At 39.7% G+C, this 20307-nt stretch overlaps 1 long non-coding RNA gene across 1 annotated transcript; it reads left to right on the top strand.

Moving 5' to 3' along the window:
• The first annotated feature begins 515 nt into the window (after positions 1-515).
• Positions 516-6266, top strand: LOC118685163 (uncharacterized). Its single transcript, XR_004979935.2, has 2 exons — positions 516-755; positions 6135-6266. It is a non-coding gene; the product is annotated as an uncharacterized LOC118685163 (long non-coding RNA).
• The last annotated feature ends 14041 nt before the right edge of the window (positions 6267-20307 follow it).

The raw sequence follows: 20307 nt of genomic DNA, 5'->3' as shown, positions 1-20307 counted from the left end.
CACAGCACCGAGCGAGCGAGCGCGGAGCGAGCGCGGAGCCCGCACGGGTCCCCCCGCCCGCCGCCGCTGCCGCCGCAGCGAGCGCGCGCGCGAGCGCAACACTCCCCGCGCCTGCCGCTCCTCGTCCGCCCGCCCGCGGGAGCGCGCACAGCCCCGCACGCGCCTTGTCTGTGTCTCTGCTCCCCCCGCCCCCCCCTCCCCCGCCTGATGCCGCCGCTCTGGGCGCGTGCGCGGCAGCGCGCCCCCCGCGCGCTCCTACAGCCCGTGCGGCCGCGCGCCCCTCAGGGACTGCGCGGGCTCGTGCCCCGCGGACGCCCCGGCGGCGACGGCGGCGCCCCGGCCCCGGGCTGCAGCTGCTGTTGCCATGATGATGTCGTCACGGATGCAACCATTGGGGGAACGGGCAGGGGGGTGGATGGGCCATGTGTTGGGGGGGAAAGGGGCTCAGCGAGCGGAGGAGGTGTCCGTCACTCTCCGACACACACACGGTCTCCCCCCCCCACCTTTCGGTTGGGCTCGGCAGGCGGGGCGCGAGCGCGCGTGGGAGCGGGGGAAAAAATCTTTCTCTCGCCTCCCCTGGTGGCGACGGAGGAGGCAAGGAGGGACAGAGGGACGGCCTCGGTGATTCGGCGATCGGCCGCGCGGGCTGAGGGTGAGGCTGCGGAATCCCGAGCCGCAGATGGGACGGGAGAGGCAGCGCTGCCGGGACACGACGGGGTTAAGCTGGGTCGGCCGCCATTTTGAATGGCGGGGAGGTGAGTCTCCCCACGCCGCAGGGGCCGGCCAAAAAAAACCCCAAAGCCTAAGAAGATGAGGGCGAGGAGGGGGACGGCACCGGGAGGAAGGGGTGGAGCGGCCGCGCTCCCGCCGGCGCCCGCGCGCTCTCGGGCCGTGACGGTGAGCGCGCGCGGCGCGGGAGCGGGGCGGGGCGGGGCCGGGGCTGCGGAGGGACGGCGGCGATTGGCGGCGGGGCCGGGCGCGCGGAGGGGGCGGGGCGGGTGGGGCCGGGCCGGGCGCGCTGCGGCGGAGCGGCGGGGGCGGGGTCGCGGCCCCGCGTCCCTGCGGGCGGCTCGGCCCCGCGGCGGCCGCGTCCCCCCGCTCCCGCTGCCCCTGCTCCTCCGCCTCCTCCGCCCTTCAGGAGAGCTTACTTTGCGGTTTGCATCTCTCTCGTACAGGCTTTTATTGAAAGCCATAACACAGGCTTGACTTTAGGTTGAGGCACTGAAAAAACGTTGATTTTAGGTTTAAGATTCCTGTTGCAGTCTCTTTGTCTGAGAGCTGCGGGTCCGCGGGTAAAACCCCCAAACCATAGCAAATATCCAGAGTTGGCGGTGTGGGAGATGAGCCGGTTAAAGGGCCAAATGCTCTCACATGCACTCAGAGTGATGCTGCTACATGTGCGTGCAGCACTGGATGATACGAGACAAATGTACAAATCTATAAAACCTGACAAACGTCCAATATGTAGAACACATGTTTTGCATTTTGGTTACATGTGTTTCGGGTTTAGATTTGAACAAAAGACAGGTCAGGCAGTTGCTACCCTTCATTTTTTCATTGTAATGAACAGGAAGCTTGCCTGTCTACTCAGGGGTAACTGGTTTCCTACTCTTTCTTTGTAAGCTGTTTATTTTCTCTAGCTCACATCTGTTTTCCTCCTTAAACTCATTTTTATGTGAACAGAAAAAGAAAATCAACTACCTAGTCATCAAGAAATCTTGTGTCACAGAAGTGGTTGAAATAGGGTTGAAATCCAAACTATTTTCACTGTATCTAAAGAAAAACTGAGCTACAACTTTAATTTTTGACAGTTGTTTACATTTGCAAAGCTAATATTTGGAAAACCTTTGGAACTGCAAAAATACTCTTATGAATGCTTCGATTTCACAAAGGCTAATAAATCACTAGGAGCTTGCTGGTGGGGCTTGTTAACAAACAGCATCTTTAACTATTGTTATTTGAATACATTTTGTACTGCTCCCTCACTACTCCATTTCCTTAATTTTCCATAGAACTTTGGTAGGGACAGTAACAGTTCTTGTGTTACTCCATTGCATGCTCTGTTTACTTTCTGTTCACATGATCTTCTTAACTTGCTGAGCATTGTGTCTTCCCTCCACTGTGTATTTCACTGACAGTGTAATGTCTTTGAACCCTGGCAGATGTGGTCTGGTGCCTGCATGAGCTGAGGGTAGGTCAGCAGTTCTCCTCTGTGCTGGGGAGTACCAGTCCTGCTGTATTCTGTTGTCATCTGCTCAGGCAGGAGAACATGATGGTGGATCTGCCCCTCAGCTGGGTTGGTGAATAAACCAAGACATTTGAGCCATTGTGGATTCTGGTTTCTCCTGGATGAGTGTGGTGTGTGAGATGTAGCACAAGTTCATACCTGGGAGTCCTGCTGAAGAGAAACCAGTTGCCCACAGTAGAATAGTGTAGAAAGCTGAAATAACTAACTTCTTAGAAGCATCAAGCAGGATTTGCTAAAGCATGTCATGCAGAGTATTCCATTTAAAATGACAACATTTATGTTGTTTATTAAATCAGGGAGAGCCATGCTTTGAAATCAGAAAGAACAATTGATACCTAACCTAGTGTCAGTTTCTTGTTCGTATTGAGGTATTAATTTGATTTCTGAAAATGTTGAATGTTACTCTCAGAAAAAAATAAAGTGACTTTCCTTTTTGATGTAAATGGTGTAATCCTAATGTACATTAAACCCGTGCAGACACTTTTGTGGAACTTGCATGCTTTCTGAGTGGTGTCTTTTCAGTTTCCAGTAGTTTCCTGCAGCTCACTTCTGCTTTCAGTTTTGTCTTGCAGTCAGGTCAGTAGGTTTGTCTGCAGGGTTGCACCAAGGTAAGACTGAGTCAGCACTGTCACGGGAGGTCCCCTGCCCTCCTCCTATGTCAGTGCAAGCATTTGAGTAGCTGCACAAGAAACTTGGCTTGGAAACTGAGCCAGGTAAAAGCGATCCCACTAAGAAATGGGTTAGTTTTAACCTCCATCAGGTCCTTGATCTGCTTCATTATGTAGGGGTGTGAAAGGCTGTGCTTGCACAGAGGAGGAGGCAGTGCAGGGACTGAGATTGAGCAGCAGGAGGAAAGAGAGCACTTCTTCCAGAAAGCTTGGCTTGTGGTACTTTTAAGTTGCTGAAGTCTGAAAATTGGCTTAACCCTTTCAACAGATGACAGACACAAAGCCTGTTTTTGGATTTCCTACATTTCAATTTGTGTGTCAGTATTTGTTTTTGGAGTTGTTTTATGTGTTATTCACTCACATGTGTGTCTGCATGTATGATATATAAATTTTCTTGTAGTTTACACTTCATTACCTGAAAATGCTGCTGTCCTAGGGTGTCAGTAATTGTAAAAGGACATATCCTGGTCAGACAGCACTACCACTCATTTTCTCTCCAAACACTGTATGTTCTCTCTCTTAAGGTTTCATGCCATTTTCTGTTATAAAGCAAGTCACCCCCTTTCTCTGTTCCTCCAGTTGCTAAGCAGCAGCTGTTCTCCCCATTAGCCAGCCAAGTATTTGCATGAAAATAATCACTCTTGAATATATAACTGGTCCTAATCATGCACAGCTAAACAGCTGTACAATCAAAATTTGAGTATTAATTGTATTACTTTTCAGCATAACTGATGACTGTCTTTTAAGTCAGAATTTCTCCAAAGAGAAAAATCAATAAAGGTTTGCCCTGTTTTTTTAAACAAAAGGCATGTCAGTTTTTATTTTTGTTTAATGCTTACTGTGTAGCTACTTTAAAAAACTGGTCACAAAATGATATCTGCAGTTCACAAAAAATTATAAATGCAAATATAAGCAGAAACAGAATCATCTAGTGACTATACATGATGGAGGCCAAGGGAAAAATCCACATTTTGCTACTATTTATAGTAGCAGAGTGCAGCAAAATTTGGTGATAAGAGTTTAGACTGTGACACAAAGGTAAAATTTCCAGCAGTACATCTTAACTTCAAAACCCACTTAGTCAGCCATGTTTGAGTTCCTATTGATTTCAAGGATGCTCAGTATTTATGAGGTCTGTGATCTGGAATCTTGGAGTGCTCTCTCAGTCAGGGGATTCATCCAAACTGTTATTTCAAAATGAGAGCTGAGTGTGGCTCATATTCTCAGGTGCTGTTTTCGCAGGTGCCAGAAACACTGTTTCTGCAGAGAGAAAACCTGGACACATGGATAAAGAGTTATATGTGGTCTGTCCAGTTGGTATCTCAACCTAGACAATCAGACTGCCTGCATTACACAGGAAGGTTATTTCCCAGTGTGGCCCCACTGACTGAGTGAACAAAGAAGATCTAAATCTTCACACTGAAATAAATACGTGGTGCTACGCTGTATAGTTCTGGCCTGCCAAATGTGTCCTTGCTTTGTCATGTGTGACAGTCCATAGTCTTGTTAGACTCTAAGGCTCCATACACACCCAGGGCAAGAAGTCCTCACATGAGATTTCTGACAAGCCTTGCTTATACTTCCAGGTAGTTAAGCCCACTAAAGCCAGAATTTTAAGCAATACCACCCATGTGCATCAGACCAGCTGAAAGACAATTACTGTCTGGATGTTATCAGATAAAAATCTAAAGACAGTATGTGAACAGCAAGGAATTGAGCAACCTGTGCATACCAAACTGCCTCAAAGTGGCTCTTTGGCTGCTGAAATAATTGGTAAGGGTAACAGTGTTTTGGAAAGAATGCTTAGGATCCTAATTAATGAGGTGTATTTGTTTGTTTGTTTTAATTCTCAGTTACTAGGTACAGGCTAGGCAGTAGGCTCTGAAGTGTAGTCAGTGGCATTACCATCAGTGTCTTGTCACTAGAAACCTGATGGGAAAATGAAACTAGGTCTCAATTATGAAAATATTAGAAGTATCAAAAAAGTCTTTTAGCAAAGACTCTTAATAAACCTCTCTGGGCAAGAACAGTGCCACGTGATTGGAAAGTCACAAATGTGCTTGAAGGAGAGCCCATGGGCATCGTATGGGACATAGGAAAAAAATTAGGGTATGCAAAGGCATAGAAGTAAAAAAAAGATATATGTCTTTGGTGTAGTAACATTAGATTCTGTTGGGGTAACTGTGTATTTTTAAAATAAAATAATTATTTGACAAAATTAAGTCAATTTCACAAAATCATCAAGGCTGAAAGAGACCTTCAAGATCAGCTAGTCCAACTGTCATCCAAGCACCACCATAATCAGATTTAATTTGTGCTTCATATAAAGATTCAGTATAGTGTCATATGAGAAAAGAAGGAAGATGCATAACATAAAGAATTGCTGATGAGAAGTTCTGATGGATTGTTTTGAGAGAAGGACTATAAAATTGGAAGCTGGCTGCAGGTGGAGTCTGCCCATTTAATGTTTTTAGTGCAGTCCTAGTTAGTTTATAAATAAAAGTTACTAATAACTTGAAATTTGAAGGAGAACAGCATATCAAATAAGATCTAGAACTTTGGAGTTAAGAAAGGAGAAAAAATACTTAAGACAAAGAACACTCTCAATGTAGAATGATTAGACATAAACTGGAAATGAACTTTCCATGAAAGAAGGTTTCTATCCAATGGATGAATGGATTTCTTCTCTCAGTGAAAGCAGCAGAGCAGAGCATTTCAGTAAATTTTAATATGGAGATTGACGAGATTATGGAAAAGGTTATATGATGTTTGCTGGTTGTTGCACATGACTGCACCTGAGTATCTAAATTCTAGAAGGACTGCATGTAGATCCCTGAACATTTCAATAATGGGTTCCTCTAATCAATGCAGACAATTTAGCCATTAGGATAAATGAGTTCTCATCATCATTGTACAAAACACATTATATACCATGAAGATGATACAGCTTTCTGTTTAAAAAAATCTGGACAGCAGTGCAAAAGACAACCCTCCTACAACATGCATTGTGTCCTTATGTATATGTTCCTACCTGTAAATGAGTTGTATGTACAAACTCACATACATAATCTTTATATGAAAATGAAAACTACCTTTGACCATTTTTGTTTCCTGTATTTGCATTTAGCAACTTACATTTCAAACAGTTTTCATTGAAAGTTACCATTTTCTTTGTTTTGTTTTTTTTTTTAATAATGATTTTTTTCTAATATTTTCAGGTCTCACTGTTGCCTTGTATCAGAAGAACCTGCCACCGAATGTGCCTACAGGAAAATGCATAAGTATTCAAGAAAATTATATAAATTGAAATGTAAAAATTAATAAAGAATTATATGTGTAACAATGTAGAACTATGCCACTTTTTGAAAAAATTGAGGAAGTGTAGTTAATTGAGAAGCAGCACATGCATCATGTAAGTAGAGTGCCAGTAAACACTTAATTGTAAAGATGTGGTTTACTGACAGAATTCTACATGTCAAGAAGTCATTGAGGTTCCGTTCCATGCTTGGAAAATGACCTATTGTCAAGAGTGAAATAATTATATGATTGTATAAGGAATTCAATTTAGGATAACAAGAACACACATTGTTGGGGAGCAGTTAACAGTATAGCAGTAAGTGACATTCAGAGTTTGCATATATGACAGTGAGAATTTTGTTGATGAAATTTGATTAAGATGAACTGATTAAGTCTTAGATAATTAAGGAATAGTGCTAGAGAGGTTGGCATTGCTGAACCAGCATAATTTTAAAACCTTCTGTCTGTTGCTTTGTACTAATGACTGTAAAAGTTGGGAGTGGACTCAAAAGAGAAAACAGTGTGTAATGGCATATAACATTTGAGCATTAATACTATTTTGAGAAATGGTATGTTCAACAGATTTACTAGCAAGTAGTGGAGTATACAAAGAAAATTGGTTGAGCATTTGAATAGCTTTTTTTAAAAAAATCAAAGTAATAGGTTTATTTTTACAAGAGAGCTGCCAATCCCTCCATACTCTAAAATTTCTATTCCGCACAATGCAGTTCAGGTAGATGCTTGTAAGAATTGCTTTTAAACAGGAAAGTGAAACATAATTTTGCATATTCTAGTTCTGATGAATAGCTGAAGCGTTTAGTTGAAAGTCTCCATTGAGAAATATGTCTGGTGTGAAGACAGTTAGCCCAAATGGTTCAAATAATAAGTAATTAGAAGGATGTCATAATGGAAAATTTTCAAGTGCTACAACTGCCAAAAGCCCTATCATTCTTCTATAACTTGTGTAGTCAAATACATATGAGTATGTGGTTATTATTTGAATTTTTGTTTTAAAATGGGAAATGGGTTTCTGTGAATGAATCACAGAAATGGGGCTGGATGGTAAGGAGTGAAAGTAATTTAATTTTAGATGCTGCGTTTTCTTCTGCCATGTAGTCTGACTTATGGGAGGCATTCCTCGTTCATGCATCAGACAAAGTGAAAGAAGCATCAGTGCAATATGTAGATCACAAACAGCCATCTGTTATTCAAAAGGAAAGAGGAGTGTTGCTATAAGAGTAAACCTAAAATGTTTTAAGATTAGCTTAGAGATGGCAGAGCTCCATTAAATATTTTGTCCATCTCTGTTGGTCTCTGTCATATACAAGTGTATACATTATACTGAAGTTTCAGATGCCTGCTATGTTTTCTTCTATTAGGACAATTACCTCTAGTTTAGAACTCAGTATATGCTTTCTCTGAGTTCCTAAATAAGTATGTATATATAACCTTTTGTCACCCTCAAATAATTATTTTTCCTTCCTGGGGTTTGTTCCTTTGAAATAATTTTCCTGATCAAACTGAATCTTAAGAAAAAAGCATTTTTAACTTTTTACTTGCTTAGCTTAAGCTAAGTAGAGTAACACTTGTTTAGGCTTGTAACATTTCCTTTTGATTCTTTCCAGCTCCCAAAGAATTTCTGTTATTTTTATGTGAATTCCATCCAATTCGCATAGATCTTTCTTTTAATATGCCTAGAACACATTTGTGATTTCCAGAGTGGTTGTAAAGAGTGTGGATGAAGCATTCATGTTTTATGTCCAGGCAACCACATGACCTCCATTTGTAGGGCAGAATTAATTACTTGGGAGTTCTGATGTTAGGTCCACCACGAGGTTTGAAGGACTCTGTTGGCTGTCCACAAATAAAGTGTTGCACAGTCTGCCTGCAGCCGTGTTTAGAGAGACCATTACCTTCCTGCTCCAGGATACACTGCTTCCAAGTGTGCAACCCAAATCTCAGTTAGTCTCTTTGTTGGTACTCTTACAAATCTATTTCTTGTTTCTGCTTACTTGTTATCCTTAGATCCTTTACAAATATGATGCCTCTGGGGTATTGCCATCCTACTGAATATATTCCAGAATCTGTTCCAGAATATTTCTCTCAGTCTTTTCCATAGCAGTAGCTTGCTTTTTCTTGTATTTAATTTAATTTAATAGTTTTCTGGCTGCATTTTAGCCTCACTAATTTATGTTGAAGTATCTCAGTGTCCTCAGAGTTGCTCACATTGTAGCCTCTTGGGGATTAATGAAGCTGTCAAATAAAACAAGGCCTCACAATGGTTCCTGTGGCACCACAGGTATAGATAAATTACTTCTTTTCCTATATTCCAGTTTTATCTTGAGCCCTGTAATAGTTACTGTTTACTTTAAGCTACAGAATTTTTACACAGTCCTTTGGACCTCCCATTCTGCATTGTAACCTATGCAGCACATCCTAAGAGATTTTTGAGGTTTCATTGGAGTACCATATGCTTTCCAAAAATTGAGTTATGTACTATCTAAAGAGTTGCTTTGGACCCTGTATTTTGTTCTGGCTTTTGGGGGAAGTGGAGGTATTTGTTTTATTGTAAGGTAAATATTGCCTAGTATTCTGCTGTCCTTTAAGGCTAATATTTTCAGGCTCGCTTCGTCTGAAATTGTTTAATGCAATTTCAGACGTAAGGCTCTTATCTAGATGTTTAAAAAAATTAATTTTGTGGCTACTGAAGCCTGTTTTCAAAAGTGTTCATTTACTGAGTGCTTTTTGCTAGTGTTCTTTTTTCCTCAGGACTTGCACTGAAGGGATGATATTATTATGTTATTTTAATATTGAGATATTATTATTACTATGAGAGTGTGCAGACCCCATCAGCACACAGATCTACTTGAACAATTTGAATTTTGCAAATAAAATTAATTTTATTACCAATGTATTGATCATTTTATGTCTCAAAGCATGAGGGAGGTACCACTGGAAATGCAAAATGGGGTTTATAAAGTAAATCTGCTAATCTAATGCTGTGTACTAACTGAAGATAGGACAGATTGAAAGGCAAGACACTGTGATTCTGTTTCCAGATTTTGGGGAGGAAAATCATGTGTGCTGTTTATTATAAACACACATAGTCACAATACAGAAATGGGCCATGTTCTCTCTGGGAGCTGTGCACTTAAGTGACTAGGACTGGATTCTGTCATAATATGGTGCATGTTTCCTGCTGTGTCTTGAATAATCTTGCAGCTGTTTTACTTAGAAAATCAGTGACACTTGTTTTTGTCCAAAAGCAGGAACTTGATGACTTGGCTAATAAGATGAAACAACACTGCCCCCAAAATCTGTGAAGTATCAAGTACTATTTCGTATTCCAGCCTCTTCACACACTCTACCTCCACCTTCCTTTCCCTGTGCTACTTTGTAAGCTCTTTTGTGGAGACAGTATTTTGTCCTGTTTTTCTGAGGACAGGACTGAGGCTTTTGACCTGTTTCATTTTTAATCTCTAATAATTTACTGATGTGCTTCCATTAGGACAGTGGTTTTTTGAAAGAAAAAAAAAAGTTAGTGAAATTACTAATGCACAGAGGGAAATAGGAAATTATTATGCCATAAAAATAACTTTAAAAGAGTCTCACATTGTTGAGTGAGGGAAGAGAACCTTCTAAGAAGTGATCACATTCTTCAGCTCAGCTTTAGACACATTCTTTACCTTTAAAAGGAAACAGAAGATAATCAGTCAGTAAATCAAGTGTAGTTGCAGGCATGTCTGCAAAGCTATAGCAACAGTCTGAAATAAGGCATTAGGGCTGGACATTTGAAACAAGAATTGTCAGTGCCAAGGTCTCTTGTGCTTTGAGAAAAATGGGTATGTCTTTAATTAAACAATACCTTTTCTCCATACCCTGATTTTTTTTCCTTGATCATTGTCTAAAGATAGCAGCTATGGTGGCTATTCTCGGTAGATCTTTAGGTACACATTAAAAATTAGACTGCATTTTTTGCTGTAATGAATAAGCTTTTAAAAGCATTCTAAGTTTTTTTTTTTTTTTAATATCTATTTGTTTGAAGAGGAAATTGGATTTCTTATGAAAAATGTCCACCTTTTCTTAGTTGCTGTTGGAGGAAAAAAAATTACCATGTTTAAAGACCACATGTTTTAGCTGCCACTATGTTTTATGATCAAGCTTTCAATACCACTCATCTGAGTTTCCCCTCTCTTGCTCCAGCCAGGGTTACTAGTCAGTTCCCTAATTTCTTCTTTTTCTTACTGGCACAGAATTGCTTTTTTTTTTTTTAAGTACTTCAGAAATTACTTATTTTAAACAAAGGAATCTACAGCATCCATGTTTTTCTAGCTTATCCTGAGTAGCTTTAATCTTTTATCACAATTTGAAAGTATTAGCATTTTTTAAATTAAATAGTTCTGTTTAGAAGTAAATTCCACTCAGATAAAGAGAAAATACAGCAGTAGTTGCTAACAGGATAAAGTGTGTTACCTGGAAACATAAAGAGCTACATAAACAGCTTTCTTTCTTGTGTTCTGATAGAAAATTAGATGAATTAGCTTGTTATAGGCACAACTTTTCAGTAAATACTGTATTGTTGTTAGCATTATATTTATGTTCCTAAGAACCCAAAACTTTTTAAGCTTATTTTAATTTAATCGTTTATAAAATTATAACACTGCTACTTCCAAGGTTTAAAAGTTCCAAATTATTTGGTATGAACTGTAGCATTAGAGTAGAATTCACAATTTCCTCCTTTGGATCCTTTTTAATGTTACTTACCATACATTGCAGCTATAGTGGGAAATGAAAGGGCTGCTGAAACCACTGCATCACCCTGCCTTCCACTGTTGTTCCTGACCACTGTGGGAATGCTGCTTTGGGTGGCTCTTGCTCTTATGGTCCCAAACTGCCCCCCAGCATGCTGGCCAGGTGACAAGTAGGCTGGTATTCAGGTTTGTTCCTGGGGATCATTTTACTAAATCAGATTTTTAAAATGTGCCAGTTTGCCAAATTCAGAAAAAGACCTTTAGGGTTATTCAGTTTCATTGATTGATTTCTTTTCCATGTTCTTCAAATAGAACCATAGAATGTTTTGGCTTGGAAGGGACTGCAGACATCATCTAGTTCCAAACCCTCAGCCAAGGGCAGGGACACCTTCCACTAGACCAGCATGCTCAAACACCCATCCAGCCTGGCCTTGAAACGCATTAATAACTCTTCATAAAATCCAAATAAATGAGTAATAAGGGCCCCTGCCTAAAGGTCCTTTGTCCCTGCACTCAGTACTGTGTATGTAAAGTATCTAATTATTGTCCAATGAAAAAAACATCAGCAGGCCTAGGAAATTAAGATTTCCTTATTCTTTTTGTCCTCTAAGTCTTCCAGTCATCAACAATGATTGGCAAAATCCCAAACTGGGGGTAAGAGATGCTTTACATGCAACTACCTGCTGATTGAAGGATTCTCCTCAGAGTGTGCCAGGACTGTGAGACAGGAGAGGTTGTTTTGGTGTCCTTCAAATGAAGGCCTAGAATCCAGTCTGCTGTTGCCTCTTCAGCTGCTGTTGAATAATGCACTGTCCTAACCACTCTGCTGCTACATAAAAGCATGCAACAAAGGGATATGTCCCAAAGGAGGGGGAGATAGCCTAAGCCAAAGACTTAGTTAAAGAAAAGCTTATGCAGCAGGTGCAAATTTGTGTCTGAAGACTGACCTAAATTTTGCCAAGGAGAGAGACAGACTGAACAGCAATAAATGTCCTGTGACCTGTTGTCTGGGCTATTGTAAATCTGTCTGTGGTTCAAGCTTTTAAGAACACAGGAGTTGTGGTGCATTGCTGTCAGCAGGAGGACTAAGCTCTCTAAGTTCCATACATTGACCCACCTCATCGGGCAGGCACTGTGGCACCGGGTGGGAATAGCCAGGTTCTTCACACCATTTGAGATGGCTGCATGAAGGACAGAGTTCTAAAGAATTAGGTCAGTAGGTTTAATATCTAATTAAGCCTGTAATCCTACAAACCAGTCACAGTTTTGCATTATTATATGTTCATTGTGTCTTAAATGGAACTACTTATTTGAGTGCAGTTATGGGTGTAAATGCATGCAGGATTCGATCTGGGCAATCACATTTTGGCTTATTATTTGTACCATAGCACTGCTGCAAATTGGGTATCTCTGATGTTATCCCTTCCCCAGACAGGGTGAAAGGGTATCTGAAACTGAATATGTGAAATGCTTTGCACTCCATTACTGTACCTGTCCAAACCAAACACTTACACAAAGACACATCATAGAAAGCATTTCAGCTGCTAAGAGAGTCATAAGGCATAGATTTTCAATGCAAAAGGTCATGAGGCTGCAGTTTCACTGGGTAATGTGCTGCATTTGCATAGACACATATTCAGACAGTTAATGGTAGTGCAGAATGCTTTAATGATTTTCATTTGCATCAAGTTGTTCTCACCTCTTAGGGACATAATGGATAAATAGAAGAGGCCTTTTGTTTGCTCTTCATAAAAGTTACCAGTGATTAAGTGGTGCTGAGGGAACAGACTCATGCTCTCATTTGAAAAAGAAAACCAAAACCAACAACAAAACTACCCATCAAAGCTGACTTCAAAGTGACCTACTTAATTTTGATTTAAAATGGCACTTGAGTAATTTATTTTAATGCTATGCAGATTTCCTAATTCAAAACAGAGAAATGGTCACTCTTAACTGAAAATGCAGAAATAGTTACTACATCAGTTGCAAAATACTCATAATTTGTTAGGGTACTCTTTATAGTGTTGAATTACAAACAAAGCTAGATACACTTAGATCAGGTTTTCTTCCAAATGGATTCAGCAGTCATGTTTTTTATGAAAAAATATATCCAGAATAGTTGTGAGTAATTTGATACTCTTTGCACTATGCTGTGGTGTTTCATAAGAAAATCCATGCCAGAGGCTTGCTAGAGAAAATCTTGTAATGATTCCATGGAGGGTTTCCCTGTGAAAAACTTCTCCACACCCTCCTGGAATATAAAGGTGTACAGACTTTCAAACTGCGTCCTGGACCCCTGCAACTCAGTATCAGCTTCTGGGGCTCCTCTGTCATGCACAGCCTTTGAAACGGGCTTAAGGGACGCTATCCTAGTCTCTGGCTGTGTTAGGTTTTTAGGCATTTTCTGAAGGATTTCAGGTGCAGTTCAGTCTCTCAGTATAATCTTGAAAAAAATCTGAGTCACTTTTTGAGAGTAAAACTCTGTTCTTAAATACCTTTTTCTCAGAATAGTCATGCTTAAATCTTTGTTCCTAATTTTTAGGCACACAAATTGTGATTTCATCACCCCAATTTGCACATTGATGTGTTGGTATGAGTATTTTTAAATTATATTTGTCCAAATGTGCTAGAGTTTCAACTTTATGTGTTACATTGAGAAGCTGAGCCAAAACATTCCACATCCCAAATACCCAAATTGCAGTAATCTCCACTCAGGGTACAAGGGTGCAATGTTTCTGAGAGCGGCTAGAATGAGCAGGCTTTCAAGTACTTGGGTCTTTTCAGTTAATGACTTCCAGTTCTTTCAGTTTCTAACCCTCTGCCTTCCAGATAGTGATCTAGAGTACTTCTTGTGGCATTCCAAGCCTGTCATTTAAATCAAGATGTGGAACTTGACTTCATGTATTTGGAATATTCTCCATTGTCACAGAATCAGTAAGATATTTGGGGGACACAGAATATGTAAATGCAGACCTGCTGAATACATCATTTTTATGGCCCTTCTGTTTTGTATTGGCTTTGTAATTTGTCCAGTTTTTGACTAATGGGTAATTAAATTTACAATGAGAATACATCAGTCCCTCCTTCTCTTCATTGATTTTAATTCTTTAAATTTAATTTTCTTTTAAATCTGCCTTTGTGTTCTCAGTGTGCCATGAAGGAACTAGTCAACAGCCTGAATACAGGGGCAGTTGAGGGAGATTTCTGTCTGCAGTCAATCTCCCCACTCACTACAGGAGGAGTGCTGGATATCCTTACATGTACAATAAAACTGGCTGAATTCAGTGACCACTTCCTGATCAGCATAATGATTCCTTAGCAATTTATGGCAGGTTTGGAGAGAAAGGATTCAGGATTACATTCAAGAGGTCTGTGCATGCAAGGCTATAATTATCTTGTGTTAGAAATAAAAGACCTGTTTGGAGTTACATGTAATTTCAGTGTATGTTAAGATGCAGTGTCTTCTCACATGAAAATAGGACCCATTATTGACATTGTACATGTGGATAAAAATGTATTTTACATGCATTATCCATGTAGATTTTTTGCATTTTGTGTATTTATAGACTCCGAGTGGTCTCGATCATCTTAATCTTGGGTTTCAGTTATGCACTTGCATGCAACAAATGGAACTGTAGCTTACAAAGTATAAATTACTGAGAAGATATTCCAGAAGCAAATCCTAGAAGTGAAGGTGAAGCATTTTAGCTGATGCTGACAGAATTGCAGAAATTCCTTGCTGTAATGGGAAAACTTTGTTCAAAACCAGGAATGTTCTTATGGTTTTAATTGAATGGCAGAAAATTACTTCTGTGTGGTCATCCCTGCTAAGAGATTCTTTAAAACCAACATTTTCCATTTTTCCTTGTTTATTTCTTTTTTGGCTAGTAGTTGCCTTCCTGAATTGGATTTATAAACTATGAATCTAAGGAGGATAAAATGCTTTTTGAAGAATTTGATCCAGATGTTTAATACTGTTTCAATAGATATATTTTAAGTATTTAGGGCAAAGAAGGTTTTTGGAGAATTTGGGGGTTTGTTTGGTTTTGGTTATTTGGGTTTGTTGGGATATTTTGGTTGGTGGTTTTTGTTTGTTTTGATTTGGGTTTTTGTTTGTTTGTTTTTGTTGTTGGCTTTTTTTTTTTAATATCCCGGTTAACTTAGAAGCAACCAGATTCTTGCTGTGTAAAACTTCAGGAAAGTCTATAGTATTTCAGCAGGGATTCATGTGGCCCTTGGGTTTTTGGACTATATCGTGTTGCAAGCTCCTAAAATAAGACTGTTTGGAAAGCTACAGGCTTCCCATCTTTTTGTCTGGAAAAGTTATAAAATGGAACAGGCAGGCTTTTCACTGAGCTGCTGAGAATGCAGTTCTGGCTATGCAATCAGGACTAAATAAGGAGCAAGATCTGCACTAAAAATAGAAACAGAGGCTGATCCAACTGCGTGAGTTATAATCCTCACACAGCAAAGGGCTGGTAGGTTCAGCTGAGGACACACAGTTACAGAGAATCAAATAAACTTTATCCTGCCCCTAAAAAACCACCATACCCTAGCTGCTATAACCAGATTTTTACTATTCAGCAGAACTGTTAATCATGTCTGCAAATTATTTAAGATGTTTTTTCAAATGTAGATCTTTTGTTATTATTATTTTATTAGAGAGAGGATTATATCTGTGACATAGTAAGATAGAAATGTGGGTTGGGTTTATGTAACTGTTTGAGGAACATGGTGGAAAATGACACAGAGAGATTTACGGCACTTTTCCTCTTAACTGGGTAAATATGTTCTTATTAGTGCTTTGTGCCTTAAGCTAACATGTCCACTGACATGACGTGACTCCAGCTGGGCACAGAGAGCTGATTTGGGTATCTGACCAGGCCTGGGCTCTTGTTAAAGCCTGTGCAGTTCACAGTCTGTGCTTTGAGGGAAGTTATTCTGCTTGTTTCAAGAACAAAGTACAGAACTTTGTGTCCTCCCCTCCTCTTTGTTGGTAAAGTAGTTCAGAACATATTCATCTTTTATTTGTGTATTTCCTTTCCACTAACACATACCTCATAAGCTTAAACCAAACTTGCCCAGGGAATTAAAATATATCCTTCGATACAGAAGAGATTGCTATTTCTTATTTATTGTTAGGAACATTTGGTTATTAAACATTTGGATTAAATGAACCTAGCCAGCTACAGCTATGTTCTGCTTGCTTTCTTTGCATGTTCCTGCACCTCTCCAGGCAGTGATATGGCAAGTGTGAACAAATTTTCTGTCAAAACTTCAGTCTTAAAAGGCAGAGAATCTGTAACAGACTCTGGTAATTCATCATAGAATTTCAATTATTCTAAATATGATTACATATGAAAATTTTAAAAAGTAGAAGACACCAAATCACTCATCTGCTGACTAAATGTTTAAAAGTATTTTAATTAATTTTTACTTTTCAGTTAGCTGCAGAATTTGTTACTGAAAATACATCCTGTTCATGTATTTTTTTGCCTGTTAATCCCAGGAATTGCTCAGTCAAATTGGAAGACAGTGAGTGGAGGAGAAACATCTGGGTCATCTGACACATGCAAAAGCTCACATAGCAGTGGGAGTAAGTGGAAGAACACCAAGGGCAAAGATCATCAAACTTGCACAGGCCAAGAACAAGGCAAATACAATACATGGTGTCAGTGAGTCACAAACCAATGGCTTGATTGCATTTTCCTTCTTCAGTTCCCTCCACACCATAACATTCCCTGAGCTTCACTATTCCCTGTTTCCAGGCTCCTATCCCAGTACCCCATCATCCTCTCTTCCACATCCCATACTGAGTGCACAGCTTAGCAGAAACTGTGAGCAGCTGTCTTGCAGAAAGCTGATCAACACCATCTTGTAGCTGGGAAGGCAGCAGCCTCATTCTCTAGCTGAGTTCAGAGGCCTTTTTTCTTGTTTTGTTGTTGTATTCTCATTATGTGTGCTCATATTTGAAGAGCTGTATTTTCTGGGGGGAAAAAGGAGTGTGTGCAGTCCAGGAGGCATAGAGAAGGGATATTGGATGATAATTGCTGTAAGTGCTTTACAGTGAAATATGTGTATCATGTTTTAGTCATATTCAAAACTTACACTGATTGTCTCATTTTTTGACATAAACTAAATCTTTATAAGACTACATTAGGTTATGCATTAGTTTAACAATGGGTTACACACACCTAGTTTTCATGTACTGTTAGCTATTTGAAATAAATCATTTGGTGTAATAAAAGCAATATAAGCTTGCAGAGCAGACACAGTAATTTTAGTGACTTTATTAAAAATAAATACTAGTATCAGTTTAGTGATTACATTTTAAAAGTCACACCCAATCCAACAAAAAATTGTTTAAATTATGTATGGAAAGAGGGAGATCCTTTTAATAACATATTTTAGGTAATTGAAAGTTGCACAAAGAGGGAATGGTATTGCTTGAACTCAGTTTCAGCCCATGTAGAGGCTTACATGAGTGTCATATCCATTTACAGTGAGCCTGGTTCTCTGTTAGAAAACTGTGGTGGTGAACAGTGCATTATAACTGAAATGTTACGAGACAACTCCAAAACTACATATGAACAGGTGTGAGAGTCTCCCTTACCTGCCTCTTTGCTATTAATTATGAAATAATTCCATGTTTTTATTACATTCAGAAGTCCTTATATAAGCAGAATGAATGGCTCCAAATTATTTTTTTTTTTCTTAGAGAGGATTTGTTTGTTTTTTATCAGAGACCTTTCAAAGTACAAGGGGAGGTCACAGCTGTTCACTTCATTCACATGTAGTCTAATAAAATAAACAACATATGTATAGGTCAGGAGAGTTTAGCACTCAGAACACGGGGATTTGTGTATGATTTTGAAAACTGTAAATAACAAATTATGCTTAACCTTTATCATTCTGCCCATCAACCTGATTTGTTAGTAAAGATTTGTGTTAGAATTAAAGTTTTCATATATTACAATGTTCAGAAAAATAAAAACTCCCTCACCAAATGCAAGATAGCAAAGTCCACATTTACATCCTCAGTCTTAATTCCAGTTGTCATAAGTCTTACAGATTTACATAATTACTTCATTTGCATAATCACTTAAGACCTAGATTTATGCTCCAATGAAAGCAGACCTGAAACCTTTTTGAAAATAACGCTTAACCACATTTTTACTGCAAAGATACAGGACTGATCTCAGAAATGGGCATGTTGTCCTTTCCTTAGAGCACCTTGGCATCTGGGCACCTGAGTGAGTTTGGTGGGTTAGCACAGGAGCATCCTAAGTGTCATGAGCAGTCTGCTGGTGGTCCTTGTGCCATAAGACATCTGGAGTGGATAGGGCTTGGGGAGGAGGAGCTGTGGATTATATACTGTGTTTGCTCATGGTCCAAAGGACTTTTGGTTCAATTACAGTGTCACACAGCTGTGGTGGTCTCATTTATCCTCAGAGGCGGGCTTTTAAACAGTGGGGATTAAAAAAACAAACCCCAAATATATCACTCAGTTTCTTATAAGTCAAGTGGGAAGATTAGCTGGAGAATTCACACATACAAATCAATGTGTCCTTCCCCTTTTTTAAAAGTTTTCTTGTTGAAGGCAGTGAGCTACAGAAACCATCAATTTAGACATGGTCACGTGGATATTTGCTTTTGAACCAGGCAGTGAATTTCCCTTTGACTTCCCCAAACCACAGAACCCTTACCTCTCTTTTTACTATAAAAATTCTGTCAGTTCAGGGAAATTGTGCTTGTTGAAACACTAGAAAGTAGGTAAATATTTCAGTGCAGAATAGGTGGTTGCTATTCTGTTATATGATAGTATAAAGTAATTCCTCATAGGAAATGGGTAACTTACAGGATATAGGTTAGGTCTTGACACCATACAAGTCATGACAGAAAGCTTTTGTCATCTGATAGTTTTTGGATGGACTATGTACAGTTAAGTCAGACCCTTAAACCAGTTTCCAATGGACAAATATCTGAACCAGAAAGGTCATCATGATTGTTAGCAATCTTATATGGCTTCATGTCAATAGTGTGAGAATGTGACATTACTCTCTGTGCCAGGAAGAAATTAAATTATGGTATTTGCATAAAATCTTTTTTCGTGTTGTGCTTAGTCTGCAGAGTATCTGCTTGAAAGATTTCAGCAGATATTCCTCCTCCAAACACAGACAGGAAATCAAAAACAGTTGAAGGCATCTGCTCAGAATAGAGTTGCCCTGAATGGACATCTTCAAGCACAGGCCAATAAGGCAATGATTTCCATGTTCCAGGGATAGCTGTTTCCTTTTATTCTTTCCTGTCAGTCCTTCCCATTGGCAGATTACTTTGCAAAATCAAGTAAGACTCAGCAAAATTAACCTTTTTAATCAGTACTTGGCAAAAGAGTCCTGCTTTCCCAATATCCTGAAAAGAGTAACTGTAGAACTAATGGACTTCCAGCATTTGGAGCCACCAAACAAAGGAATGGTTTGGTATCTGTACTTCAAGTTGTTCCCTCTCTTGCCTGCATGCTGGATAGCTGTTAAGAATAGGAAGTGCTGCTTTTCACTCATTCTTGCACAATGGTAAGATCTCATTGAGGCAATTCTAATTGGCAAAGAAAATGAGATTTTCCTCCTAGACCTGTGAAGTATCTTGAATGCATTTCAGGAATTGCTACATGATGTTTTAAACCATCTTCTGGCTTTGGAGCAGTGGCCAGTCCTGAAAGGCTGAAAGAAGTTGAACTTGCAGCAGTCTGCATTCAGTGTCTTTGCCCACCTTACTGAATTCTTGAAGGTTCTTGAAGTGTACATGTAAGGTAGTTCTCCTGCTTCACAGTGGGACCTGTGTCTGAAACCATCAGCTCACAGAAGTTCCTATCCTTGACAAAAATTTTATGCCCTTAATGACTTTTGGCCATCACTTCAATGACAAGAGAGATGGAAAAATCAAGCTGATCCCTCTTTTGTGCTCTGTGCACTGGATACAGAGCACTTAATGGAATCCTCCAGTTTCTGTCAATGATGGTTATGGAGCTACATCTGAACTAGAGAATTCATCTTTCTGTATTCCTTTGTGAGACCATGTTATTGGAGTCAGTCATCTCTTAACACTTGGGATGTAACAAGTGCCCTGCTAACTACAAAAAGTGAAGTATTTGAAGATATTCACTTGACTTTTCCTACCTAGTTATTGCAGACTGCACGTCTGTTTTAAGATTGTTATAGCAATTCCAGGAAAAGCATTAGATCATACTGTGTCAGAGCAGCATCTGTGCTGACAATTTCAGCAAGAAAATTATTTATCTTAGACATCTACAGAGCATCATCCTGAAGCTCTGTCTTCCCAATTC

The sequence above is a fragment of the Molothrus ater genome, chromosome 3 (assembly GCF_012460135.2).
Source record: "Molothrus ater isolate BHLD 08-10-18 breed brown headed cowbird chromosome 3, BPBGC_Mater_1.1, whole genome shotgun sequence".
Classification (NCBI taxonomy): Eukaryota; Metazoa; Chordata; class Aves; order Passeriformes; family Icteridae; genus Molothrus; species Molothrus ater.
The sequence above is the reverse complement of the archived record's forward strand: the minus strand, read 5'-3'. Positions and strand labels throughout refer to the sequence as shown.